Source organism: Marmota monax, unplaced genomic scaffold, assembly GCF_021218885.2.
Source record: "Marmota monax isolate L192 unplaced genomic scaffold, Marmota_monax_Labrador192_F-V1.1 WCK01_AAM20220418_F8-fsc00016, whole genome shotgun sequence".
Classification (NCBI taxonomy): domain Eukaryota; kingdom Metazoa; phylum Chordata; class Mammalia; order Rodentia; family Sciuridae; genus Marmota; species Marmota monax.
Window position 1 is genome coordinate 10,340,838 of NW_026695209.1, and position 14,367 is coordinate 10,355,204.

A 14,367-nucleotide genomic window follows, 5' to 3' on the forward strand; every position below is an offset into this window, starting at 1 on the left:
GATGGATGGAACCTAAGTCAAGCCCTAGCTTCACATTGGCATCTTAACTTTCTGCAGTGCAGATGGGTTCTGTTCAATGAAACAGAGAATTCTCCAATACAAAATGTTCATGCTAGCTAAGTCATCAAAACAAAAACCAAATACTATTCCATGTATCATAATATGGTTTGTCTCCATAGCTTACTGATGCTGGCAACCATGCCTGAAACACAGTCCTCCTCCTCCTCTCTCTTAATACCTCCTTCTTCAGCTCCCTTGAGAACTATTTCCAGAGTTCCCTTTTTACCAGCCCTGACCAAATTATAAAATGCATACAGATGCATGAAACCTAGCAAAGTCATTAGAACTCCCACTGTTTCTTTAGGTCCTTGGATCACTGTTCTCATCACAAAGAATCCTTGAGTCACAATGACTGAAATCTTTCATTCATTCTCTAGTATCTGGCATGATGCCTGCAACATAGTAAGCCCTCAGGTCTTGCTTCTACACAAATAAAGTAGGGATCTTATGGAAGAAATGGGAGATTAATTTTATAAAATAGGTTGGTGTCTGATTATGGAGCATGTCAGTGTAACTTATCTCAGAGACAATATGGTTCCATTGAAGGCTTTTGTACTACTTATTAGTAGGACTCATATGGAGTCAGTGTGTGGGATGCAAAACAGAAAGTGAGACACAGCCTAGCTGGCAGGCTTTTGTGAAGTGCTGGGTATGCACATAGAAGAAGGTATCCATGGCAATGGAAAAGAAGAGCTGGATGTAAGTGATAAAACTAAGATCTGGAATCTAATTAATTCTAGGGGAAAAAAAGAAAGGAAGAACTGTGTCATATGTCAAGTAACAAAAAGATGAAGTACGTGTTTATTTGTTTTAAATTGTTGTTTAAATGGTAATTTTCTTGTGGCCCTAAGACCATTCCCTCATCCCTATTCTTTCTGAGGCATTCTCTAACTCAGGAAACATTGCTGTAGAACAGAATAAAAGGATGACATATTCTTTGCTATTAGCTTCAAAAGCAATGCTGTAGGACAGCAAAGACATTGGAAGAGTGCTCGCAGAAATAAGTCACGTGCTTCTCCCCATGCAAGCTCCAATACCCAGCAGGTAAGAGCCTTTTGAGTAGGATGCAAAGAATTCATGGAGTAGCAGCAAAAGGCTTATGTGCATATGCAATGATAACTAGAAAATAACCCTATCCCTAGGTGTGTAGCCTGGGAAGAAAAGTTGAAGGAGAGTTTGGTGCTTTAGATATAGTGCGTTAACTTGGTACTCCAGCATCAGGGCAGACATTGTAGTATGGATCTCTAAATAATAATGATATTGGGCCAGTATTTAGATGTGATTCTGTGTGACATCAAGGGACAAAAAGGCTCTGATGACAGCTCTGACCCTACCTCAGAAGTGGACAAATAAACTTTCCTTGCTTCCACAAACAAGGCTTAGAATTTACTTGGAAGACATGGCTGAGGGTGAAAGGGACTTGAATTCTCAACCCAAATGCAAGCATGAGACTTTTATAATCTCAGAGATTTAAGGAAGTAGATTTTGAAAGAATGACAACTGCCATGACCAACTTCCTACCTGACCATCCTCAATCCCATATCTCCATCCTTTCAAAAATTACACTGGAAACAGGACTAACACCCTGAAGAAGAGAGAAAAGTAAACTTCAGAAGTGAGATGGTTTTAATCTTGAAGTGAACAAGAAAGCATTATAAAAGCTAAGTTCACCTGTAAATAACTAGATTTAGTTTTCTACCATCAAGGAAATAGGGCATATGATAGAAATTAAGGTCAATTAAGGGAAAATAGAATGCCTGTTTTGCATGTATCACTTTAGGGCCTATAAAAAATGATACTTTAACAATTATAAAGAAGTTTACTGGATTTTTAAAGGATTAAGATCTCTCTTTGGGGAACTATGGCGTGTTATTTTAAAATGAAAAGAACATAATAAATCATTGATTGAAATGATTCAACACTAAATTGACATTAACAAAGTGAATTACTATTTTTCTCCTCCCTGGACTGCCCCTGTGAAGCATGTTCTAATTTTAATTTAATCTGTGTTTGTGTCATCAGGTGATTCTAGTCAATATTCTTCAGCAATTCAAAGATTTCCAATCCATTCTTGTGTCAGCTGAAGTCTAGAGAACTCAGAGAAGATCATTAACTATTGAAATGGATGTATTGTTAGGATAAATTCTACATCAGTCCTTCTTAATTGGGGATGTGGCGCGTAGTCTGTTACTCAGGGGACAGTCAGCAGTAGCTGGAAGTAGTTTGGGTTGTCACAATTTGAGGACATGCACTAGCATTTAGTAGGTAGAAACCAGAGATACTGCTAAACATCCCCAATGCACAGACAGTCCCCACAAGAAAGCATACTGGGAATAGCATCACTATCCAAAAACAAGTTTCAAACAAATAAACTATAATACATTTATATGCTGGTGGATGAACTACTGATACATACAATAGCATAAATGAATCACAGAAATGTTAACACTGAGCAAAAAAAAAAAAATGGACTCAAATGCATACTGTTATTTTTTTCTACTGTAGCAAAAATACCTGAGATAATCAACTTCAAAAGACAAAAGGATTATATATATATATAGGAAAAGAAGAACTTAAATTAGCACTATTTGCTGAAGATATAATTCTAGTCTATGTAGAAGACCCAAAAAACTACACCAGAAAACTTCTAGAACTAGTAAATGAATTCAGCAAAGTAGCAGGATATAAAATCAACACCCATAAATCACAGGCATTTCTGTATATCAGTGACAAAGCCTCTGAGAAGGAGGAAAACTACCCTATTCACAATAACCTAAAAAAAAAAAAAAAAAAAAGATACTTGGGAATCAACTTAATGAAAGAGGTGAAAGATCTATACAGTGAAAACTACAGAACCCTACAGAAAGAAATCAAAGAAGACCTTAGAATATGGAAAGATCTACCTTGCTCTTGGATAGGCAGAATTAATATTATCAAAATGACCATACTACCAAAAGCACTATACAGATTTAATGCAATTCCCATCAAAATCCCAATGGCATTCCTCATAGAAATAGAAAAAGCAGTCATGAAATTCATCTGTAAAAATAAGAGACCCAAAATAGGTAAAGCAACCATTAGAAGGAAGAGTGAAGCAGGTGGCATAGCTATAGTAGACCTTAAACTATACTACAGAGCAATAGTAACAAAAACAGCATAGTATTGGCACCAAAACAGACGGGTAGACCAATGGTACAGAATAGAGGACACAGAGACTAACCCACAAAATTACAATTATCTTATATTAGACAAAGTTGCCAAAACCATGCACTGGACAAAAGATAGCATCTTCAACAAATGGTGCTGGTAAAACTGGAAATCCATATGCAACAAAATGAAATTAAACCCCTATCTCTCACCATGCACAAAACTTAACTCAAGGATCTAGGAATTAAACCAGAGACTCTGTGCATAATAGAAGAAAAAGTAGGCCCTAATCTTCATCATGTGGGATTAGGCCCCAACTTTCTTAATAAGACTCCTATAGCACAAGAATTAAAACCAAGAATCAATAAATGGGATAGAATCAAACTAAAAAGTTTTTTCTCAGCAAAAGAAACAATCTGTGAGGTGAACAGAGAGCCTACATCCTGGGAGCAAATTTTTACCCCTCACACATCAGATAAAGCACTAATCTCTAGGGTATATAAAGAACTCAAAAAGCTAAGCACTGAAAAAACAAATAACCCAATCAACAAATGGGCCAAGGAACTGAACAGGCATTTCTCAGAAGAGGATATACAATCAATCAACAAATATATGAAAAAATGCTCATCATCTCTAGCAATCAGAGAAATGCAAATCAAAACTACTCTAAGATATCATCTCACTCCTGTCAGAATGGCAGCTATTATGAAGATAAACAACTATAAGTGTTGGCGAGGATGTGGGGAAAAAGGTACACTCATACATTGCTGGTGGGACTGCAAATTGGTATAGCAAATATGGAAATCAATATGGAGATTCCTTGGAAAACTGGGAATGGAACCACCATTTGACCCTCTCCTCGGACTATACCCAAAGGACTTAAAAACAGCATACTACAGCCACATCAATGTTTATAGCAGCACAATTCACAGTAGCTAATCTGTGGAGTCAACCTAGATGCCCTTCAATGGATGAATGGATAAAAAAAATGTGGCATACATACACAATGGAATTTTACTCAGCATTAAAAGAGAATAAAATCATAGCATTTGCAGGTAAATGGATGGCATTGGAGAAGATGATGCTAAGTGAAGTTAGCCAATCCCCCAAAAACAAATGCCCAATGTTTTCTCTGATATAAGGAGACTGACTCATAGTGGGGTAGGGAGAGGGAGCAGATAGGGAAGAGGGGTGTGAGGAAAAGGGAGAGGGCAGGGGATTAGCAAGGACAGTGGAATGTGATGGACATCATTATCCAAAGTACATGTATGAAGACTCGAAATGGGTGTCAACACACTTTATATATAAACAGAGATATGAAAAATTGTGGTATATATGTGTAATAAGAATTGTAATGCAAAAAAACCACAAAGTACATGTATAAAGGCATAAATTGGCATAAACATACTCTATATGCAAATATATGAAAAATTGTACTCTATATGTGTAATAAGAATTGTAGTGCATTCCGCTGTCATATATTTAAAAAAAATAAAATCAATAAAACTAAAAAAAAAAGATAAGAGGATAATTTTGGCTCATAGTTTTAGAAGTTTCCATCCCGGGTCAACTGGTTCCATTGCTTTTGAGACTGTAGTAATGAAACTGGAGTTTGAGACAAAACTCCAATCTCTGCTTCTGCTGGTAGGTGAGATCTTTGAAAGCTGGAGGCCTCTTCAACAGAGAAAGACACTTGTTGTGTGGGCAGCTGGTCACAGTAGGCCTATCGGCAACCATTCCCAGGGTCACAGGTGGTAAGGCCAGGTTCTTCTCCGCTGCTATCCAGCAGCATGTTACAGATCTAGGTGGCGGGCTGTGCCCTCCCATGTTGCAACAGACCCCAGCTACTCACTGCCAACTTCTTTCCAAGTTCTTTTCTCCCCAAATCTGAAGAATAAGATTCGTGGGACAACAGAAGGCAAGAGTGACAAAACACACACACACACACACACACACAAAAAAAACAGCCCAAGCAATAAAAGGCTAAGGAACTGAACCTCTCTAGCAATTAGAGAAATGTGAATCAAAACTACATGGAGATTCCATCTCACCCAAGTCAGAATGGCAATGATGGAGAACATAAGCAGCAATAAATGTTGGTGAGGATTTAGGGAAAGAGATTCACTTATACATTGCTGGTAGGACTGCAAATTGGTACAACCACTCTGGAAAGCAGTATGGTGATTCCTCAGAAAACTTAAAATAGAATCACCATTTGACCCTGTTATCCCACTCCTCAGTTTATACACAGAGGACTTAAAATCAGCATACTACAGTGACACAGCCACTTCAACGTTAATAGCAGCTCAATTTACAATAGCCAAACAATGGAATCAAACTAGATGCCCGTCAATAAGATGAATGGATAGAGAAAATGTGAAATGTATACACAATGTAATATTACTTAGCCATGAAGAAGAATGAAATTATGGCATTTGCCAGTAAATAGGAACTGGAGAATATCATGCTAAATGAAATAAGCCCCAAAACCAAAGGCAGAATGTTCTCTCTGATATATGGATGCTAACCCACAACAAGGGAGGGGAAGATAAGAAGTTCATTGGATTAGACAAGAGGGAATGAAGGGAAGAGAGGAGGAATGGTAATAAGAAAGACAGTAGAATGACTCAGATATATCTTTCCTATCCTCATAAATACATGACCTAATTCCACATCATGTATAACCACAATAATGGGATCCCAATTGGAACAAGTTATACTTATTCTGTTTATGTATAATATTTCAAAATATACTCTACTGTCATGTAAAAAAACTGAAAAAAAAGGCAATAGTGAAAGGCATAGAATTTATTAAATCATGAAGAATGGAAACAGGACTCTTTCAATGTCAAAGGGGAGCCCATAAGGGTTGCCACCTAAGTATGCTATTCTAGGGGTTTACATAGCACTTGGGTCCAAATTTTTACTAATTAGAGTTTGGAAAAATGCTAACATTATTGGTCAAAATTTATGCCAACTAGGGTTGTGAAAATCACTATTGCTATTGATTAACTCTTGAGTCTGAACTTCCATCCTGTTCCGCTTCATTTCCATTTTTTCACCTCTCATGGGAAAGCAGGAGGTTGAGGTCATGGGATCATGGATGCTCAGGGGTTCAGGACTGTGGTGCTGTGCAGAGCAGGTGTCCGCACCTGGCCAGGTCAGGCTGCCTCAGTGCAACAGGAAGACGTGCCCCAGCTTGCTTCAGCCCTGGCTCACTGTGCTTCAGGCCCATACCAACATGGTGGGCTCCTCATTGACATGGCCTGTGCTTGCCACCTGCACTCCAGCTTGCCTGGATCCACCACTCTGGGACAAGGGCTTGACTTCCACAAGATAGAAGAACAGCCTGGTGGGAATACTAGCAGAGGGAGCTCCTCACCTCACTGTGGCTGGAAAGTGAAAGAGCAGAAAGAGCAGTGTTCCAATATCTCCTTCCAAAGCCTGCCCCTAGTTGCTTAACTTTCTTCCATTAGGTCTACCTCTTTAAGGTTCTACCACCTCTTTTTAAAGACCAGATGAACTGGGTAAAAGAGCTGGCTGCAACATTAAGCTCAGAAAGTGGCGAAAAATCCTAGAATACAGACATAAGTTTTTCAGATCAAGGGAGGGACAGACAGCTCTTCAACCTGAAGGGTCAGCTTCCAAACTGGAAAGAACACAGGAAAGAAGAGAGTGCTTGCACCCAGAATCCCTTTATTTATAGCAGGGGCATCAGAGAGGGATAAAACTTCAAAGGTGGAGTCTTGCTTTGTGATGTCCCATGGTCAGCAGATTGAGTGACATCTTGGTGAGTCATACCCATCTCAGGTGCTGTGTGGAAACTTAGGCAGAACTAGAGGGGGAGGCGAACCTGCATCTTGCGTTCAATCCCTGACTAGGAGTTGGCAGAGCCAGGCCTGTCCCCTCAAGAGGCTACTATGCGCAACACAATTCACACAAATTCACACACAGCCCATGGATGGCTTGTGACACAGCATTACAGCTTAGTGATAAAGCCTTTAACACGGGGCATTTGGGAGACCCTTATCCAAACCATAGCAAATACATACTTAATGACTCCATCTACATAAATTCAAAACAGGTAAAACTAATTTATATTGATATAAATCAGAAAAATTATCTCGGGTGGAATCCAAGCAGGAAACAAGGATTTTACTAAAGTGATAGAAATGCTTTATATCTTGACAAAAGTGTGGTCCACATTGGTATTGGCAACGATATGACTTCCACTGATTGTAATGATAGTAGTGTATTCATTTGTTATCGAATAGTATATTAACAATTGGTATGTTTCATCACATGCAAATTTTACCTCAAAAATGCACACCATTTTGAGTTTTTAAAATGTACAGAAGTTGAGAGAGATGTACATTTTATAAACTTAAAAATCACAACGCATTCTGCTGGAAAAACACTGAGAGAAATTCTGTTGGGGTGTGCCATATTTCCTGTCTACCAAGAAAGATCTGTCCTTTTATCTTTTTAGGTATAAGTGCAGAGTCAAGATTATACATGGGATTGTTGCACTCAGGACCACAATGCTTTAATACAATGGAAATTTCCAATAGTGAGGTTCTTTTCTTTACTACCAAGAATTAATTATTTCTCTACCTATAGTTGTCAACACAAAATATAATATTACCAAATTTTATTTTAAGACAATAATATTGGAAATATTTTTGTTAGTTGTAGAATTAAATGTCTCCCACTTCATTTTTCTTAAGGTCCAAAGAAAATGTGTCATTTGATGAGTAAGTTCATCTGCCAAATCTCAGAACTCATCCTAAGAGTATAGAAGAGACCAAATAACTGTGGGTAAAGGATCAACAAAATCTTTTGTCCTTTATGAACAAACTTGACCTTGAGTTAACTTTATAGCACTGTTTCCCTGGAAACCTGAAAATGGTAAGTTGGAAGTGGTGCTACTCAGCACCAATATTTCTTATGATAAAAAATGACAAATTGTATCTGGCAGGAGAGAAGCTATATATGAACTATAAATACCTGGTGGGAAATCATAGCTTTGGGCTCTCTGAATGCAATGACCCTCATAGCAAGGCTGCTTGAAAGGACTCTGGAATTGACACTTCAAATGTTGTTATAAGACATAAACTTTCCTGTTTGAGAAAGATGGACTACATATATGTGTCTCATCTTCTTGCACCTGAACTGTCCACTTGGCAGCCAGAGATTAGCCACCTGGCATGAGGACTCCTGCATGAAGTCTTGCTGAGGGGGAATGCCTGATGCTGCCCTATAACCTTCTTATAGAATCTGATGTCAAATACGCCCTATGGAAGTCCTGTGAGTCAGAATTTTTAGAGACACCCTGTTGAGCATTGCAATAAGTCTGTACACAACACAAATGCCTAATACAGAGTGGTAGTGAATGAATTTGCCTTTCATGATTGATAGGACATTCACTGCTGTTAGAGTCATGTTTATCTCTGTCACCATGGATGAGTTTTACTCTAAGTCACTTTTCAATGCCACAGTATAGAGTGGAGATGTCATCTGCTCTAATACAATAGCAAGAATTAACATAAGGAATATTTAAAGTATCTTTGATCTCCTTAGAGGAAAGCACTACAAAAATAAAAAATATGCTTTAGTACAGGTAGGGCTGCTAGTATTATTTCCTCTGCATTTTTCACAATCTTTGGGGGTTTTTCCCTACAAATATATACATAAATGGTTACCCTTTCTAAACTAATGGTTTACATGTATCAAAGGTGAAAATCATAATTTCTCCCCTCTATCTGATTAATTCCCTGTAGCCATCATATGTCATAATTTCACAAATCTAAAGCTAACAAAGGAAATGTTCAAATGCCATAAGAGAACTTGGTAATCACAGCATAGAGAGAAACAAAGAATGGAAATGCCAAAATCATTTTTCAACAGAGAGACAAAGTAGAGACAGAGTTAAAAGTATTTGACACAAACTTTAAATACATAAAGCAAATAAAAAATTGCTCCTGAACAGTTTCAATGGACATATAAATTCATGTACTTGGTAAGTTTGTCAGAAATCACAGTACTACCCTATGTCACTACTTTTTCTTAAGTTTTTAGATAAAACTTTTCTCTAGATAAACCTAGTATTTAAAAAGAGGCCAGTAAATCTAATATTAAATGACATACTTTTAAGAGATTAAGATTCATCCTGAGCATTTTTCATTTGACCTTAAATTATAAAATAAATAAATAAATAAATAAATAAGAGCTGGGTACATTCAGCTTCCCTTATAGTACTAGGTATAAAAGATGCAGTTCCTTTGCCCTACTCTACAATATGAACAAAGTGGGAATTCTATTTACAAGGGAGAGAAATCAAAGGCTATAACCTGTAGTATTTGTATGGTTAACTTACACCATATGTAGCACTTTCTGAAATCATTCATTCAAGAAATATTTGTTGAGACTCTACCATACTCTACACAATAGTCACAGTTCTCTTTCTTTGGGAGATTTCAGAAAATAAAATAAAACTTCTAAACCTCAGTGAATTTACATTCCAGAGGAGGAAGTCAGATAATACACATTAAGTATAATAAATAATTAGGGGTGTGTGTGTGTGTGTGTGTGTTATTCAAGAAAATCAGGATAAGGTAAGAATCCAAATGGAAGTTTTATATGGAGTGATAAGGAAAGATGTCCTAAGAAAATAATGATAATGAAGAGGAAAATGCCAAAGATTAAGCATTCCTCCCTCTAAAAAGCTGACTGGGCTATTGCTAATTAGCCAAGCTGAATTATTCAGATATCCACCATTAAAATGAAAGAGCATGATGGGAAAAGAACATGAAGTCACAAACTGAAATGCTGTGTAGAAGATATCCAGAAAGAATTTGGGTTATACTTAAAAGTCCAATGGAAATAAATAAGTAGGAGCATACTATAACTGAGGAAACTGTTGTTAAAAACTCTAAGAGCCTAAGAATAATATAGCAATGACCCTACGCCTGCAAAAAGAGCTGCAAAATATGTAGCCCCTAAGGGTAACAAATCCCAAACCCCTTTTTAGATGTGGTTAAGACAAAAAATGTCCTTTCAGAGAACAGAAACAGGATCCATTCAAGAAATGTCTTCCACTTCCAGGATGGAGGTCTTTGAGACTAACGTCTTAGAGCTGGTTTCTATCAGTGATATGGACAAGTGAGTGCTACATTTCTTATTCTTGCCTTTTCTGAATAAGAGCATTAGTTATAATTATACTGTGCCTAATCCACCATTTATTCTAGTGGAGGGAGAGGAGTGACATGGAGGGGAAGGTATCTTACCTTCAGTTAATAGGTTACCAGACAACTAGGAGCTCCATCGGGAACCTCAGTGAGAGGAATGAACATTACCCAGGGATTCTGGACTTTGAGCTAGATACACCAAGGAGACGGAACTTTGAGTTGTTTCTTTTGGGGGAAAGGGTGAAAGTTTCATTTATGTCTTGCTTGGAGAAAAAAAAAAGTGTGAGAAGAAAGACACACATAGAAACTTGATGGCCAGAATTGTAGACAATGGAAGAGATAGCTGAACACCCACCAAAATTCATTTGCTTTTCATTCCTGACACATAATTAGGGAGCATTTCCTAGTCTCCCTTGTAGACTTATGTAATCATGTTGTTAAATGCTTAGCAATGAAACCTGAATGTGATATGTGCCCCACCTCTTCAAGACTGAAAACTTTAAGAGAGTTTTGCCTCCTCCAACTTTTCTCCTTTACACTGGCTGAAATATGAATATAATGGCCTAGACTTGAACTTGAGACCAGAGTCCTAGGAGACAAAAGAGCCACAAGCTGGTTGAAGGATGAACCTTTAAATCACCATGTAGAGCTGCTAATAACCTGGAGCACCGGTCCTTAACCAAGAAATCATCTCCTTGTTCATTAAGTCACTGATTTTCTAAGACTTTGTTTATAAAAACATATTTACTAACATAAAATTTGGCTACTGCAGAAATTGTCTTCTGTATGTTTAAAGACGGCAAAAAAAAGAATATAATACTCTTTAGAAATACTCTTTAGAAAGTTTTTTTTCCCCAAAAAATAGCTTAAGAGATTTTAGTTCTTAAACCTTACATTTTTCTAGGCTTTTTAAAAATATTATGATAGAACCCCTCCCTTTAAAATTTAAATTAAATGTATTTTAACTCATACATAAAAACATGAAAATTGTACATATTCATGGAGTACTATGTGATGCTTTGATACATGCATACACTGTGTAATGGTAAGTCAGGTTAAACATACTTATCTCCTCAGTCATTTACCATATCTTTATGATGGAAACTTTAAAAATCCTTTCTTCTAGCTTTTTTAAACATAATATATTGTTGTCTTTAGTCATGCTGCTCTGCAATAACACATCAGAACTTCTTACTTCTATTTAGCTATGCTATTCATTGATCACCTCTTCCCATATTATAGATAATAAATTATCTCTATACTTAACATGTAAGATTTAACAAAACACTGAAAAAAAAAACAGGAAATAACAATGTTACTTGCCAATGTGGTACTAGACATCTTTACAGTGGTACAGCAATTGAAATGCAAATGTATTTCAGTGCCATTAAAAACTCCATTCCAAATGCCATTACTTAATACCTGTCACTTACAAAAAAATGGTAAATTTCTCTATAAAATAAATTCTGCTTTGCTTTTTACTTTATAAATAACACCTGGCACAGTATCTCACATTTATACATTTAATATATGATTTCTTGAGGGAAATTCTTGAGGGAATTTATTTAATTTTTGAAAAGGTATTAATTGTTCTAGAAATTCAAACAAACAAAAACATTGTATTCTTTTTCACTTACCCTTTAATGTTATCTTCTCTCACCAACAACTCTTTCTGAACTACAATGAAACCTTAAATTTTATGCCTAGCTCAATGGGCACACACCAATAGTTAACTCTGAAATATGTCTGGATTTCAATTTCTAGTTTAAGTATTCACACCCAGACATTTGATATTTATACAAAGAAATGGAAAATAAACCTCTGGTAAAATATTATGAAACAGACCCCCTTCTAACTTCAGCTACATCAACCCTAAACTTCCCTTTTATCACCTTGAATTGAACAGTGGAAATCGTGTACATTATTAAAGACTGGATTTGGTCCCCAGTGGGAAAAGAAAGAAATCAATAGCAAGGCAGTTAACTCCAAATCTTTACCTGGAAATGCCAACACAGAATTTATCCAGAGCCTGGAAATAGGTTTGGTTTGTTCTGCTTATACAACAGAATAATGGATCAGCAGACAGCCTACTCATAATGTCAGCATTACGAAAACTATAGATGGTAAGTCCCTTTAATGCAAATATTTGTATCCCTAACTTTCCAAGTGATGCTTGTCTAAGCTTAACAAAAGTCATAATTTTAACAGTGATATTTTCTTTAGCATTAAGGATTTCAAAAGAGCAGCACTTGACTCCCTGTATAGAATCCTGAAAGGATTAGATTTTTAGAAAATGGATCAACAAAATTGAAATAAGCCTACCACACTGTTCAAGTCAACTGGAAATAAAAAAATTCTAAAACAAATAGTTACTGCTTTCTTGCCTATTAAAAATGAGAGTGTTTAAATAGGTATTTTAACCTCAAATTTATTAAGGTGATTTTGAATCTATGATTGAAAATTAAGTCTTCATTTTTTATTAACCAATTTTAATTTTAATATTGATTCAATCACTCACACCTTCATTTGAAAACTATTTATCGAGCACCGCAACAGAGATTGCTTGTAGTCTCTTTCAATATCCATGATTTTTAGCTGGACATATGGATGCCTGGAATAAAGGCATGATCTTCAAGACTCCTTTTCAACTACCCAGAGAAATTATGTGAAAGCTTATGAGAAGTATCCTTAAAGGCAACTGGTATATATTCTCAGTTTCCCAGTCCCCCGACCCACTGCTGTTAAGAAAACAGTTCTAATGAAAGGAACTACTTGCATTAAAAAATGAGACTCACAAAACTAGGGATGGCCATGAGAAAACTAGAAGAAACAAATATACCTGAGAACTTTGTGGACCAGAGCAAACCTGCCCAGACTGCCCACACCTAGACTTAAAGCAAGAGAAAAAAATAACGACTTGGATGGGTACAATTGTTCATGCCTGTAATCCCAGCTTCTCAGGAGACTGAAGCAACAGGATCACAAATCTGAGGTCAGCTTCAGCAAATTAGCAACACCTGTTTCAAAGTAAGAAATAAAAAGGGCTGGAGATGTACCTCTGAGGTAGAACACGCCTGGATTAGATCCCTGAACAACAAATAAATAAATCCTATCTCTTTAAGTCACTGTTATTTGGGGGTTTTATATTAATTGCAGCAAAACCTAATCCTAATGTTTTAGTCAGGTTTTTGTCACTGTTATAAATACCTGAGGGGCGGGGAACTCAGAGAGAAAAAAATTGTTGTTGTTGTTTTTTATTCCCACCTCTATTTTGTACTTTATTTAGAGACAGAGTCTTGCTGAGTTGCTTATCTATCGCCTTGCTTTTGCTGAGGCTGGCTTTGAACTCACCATCCTCCTGCCTTAGCCTCCCTAGCCACTGCGATTACAGGTGTCACCACACTCAACTGGAAAAAGTTATTTTACCTCATGTTTTCAGAGGCTTCCATCCATGATGGACTGATCACAAAGCAGAACATTATGACTAAACGGTGTCATGAAGGAAAGCTGCTCAGCTCATGACAGCCAGAAAGCACAGAGACAGTCAGGAAGGGGCAGGGCCCAAGAAATACCCTTCCAGGACATGTCCCCAGTGACTTACTTCCTCCAACTGGGACTCTTCTCCAAAGCATCCACTGTCTCCTAGTAGTTCATTTAGCTATCAATGAATTCATCCACTGATGAAGTCAAAACCCTCATGATCCAATCACTCCATCTTTGAATATTGCCACATTGAGGACAAAGCCTTCAATATACGAGCCTTTGGGGCAATTCCAGATGCAAACCATAAAACCTAATGATGCAACCCAAAATTATGAGATACTAAGTATTAAAATTAATGCAAATTAATAACACAATTGTTGCACATCCAACTTAAAATTGAATAATGAAAATTAATGTGGCTACACCACTGGTGTAGATTATGACACATAGATTTTTTTTTCCCACTTACTACATTTCAAACCAACATACT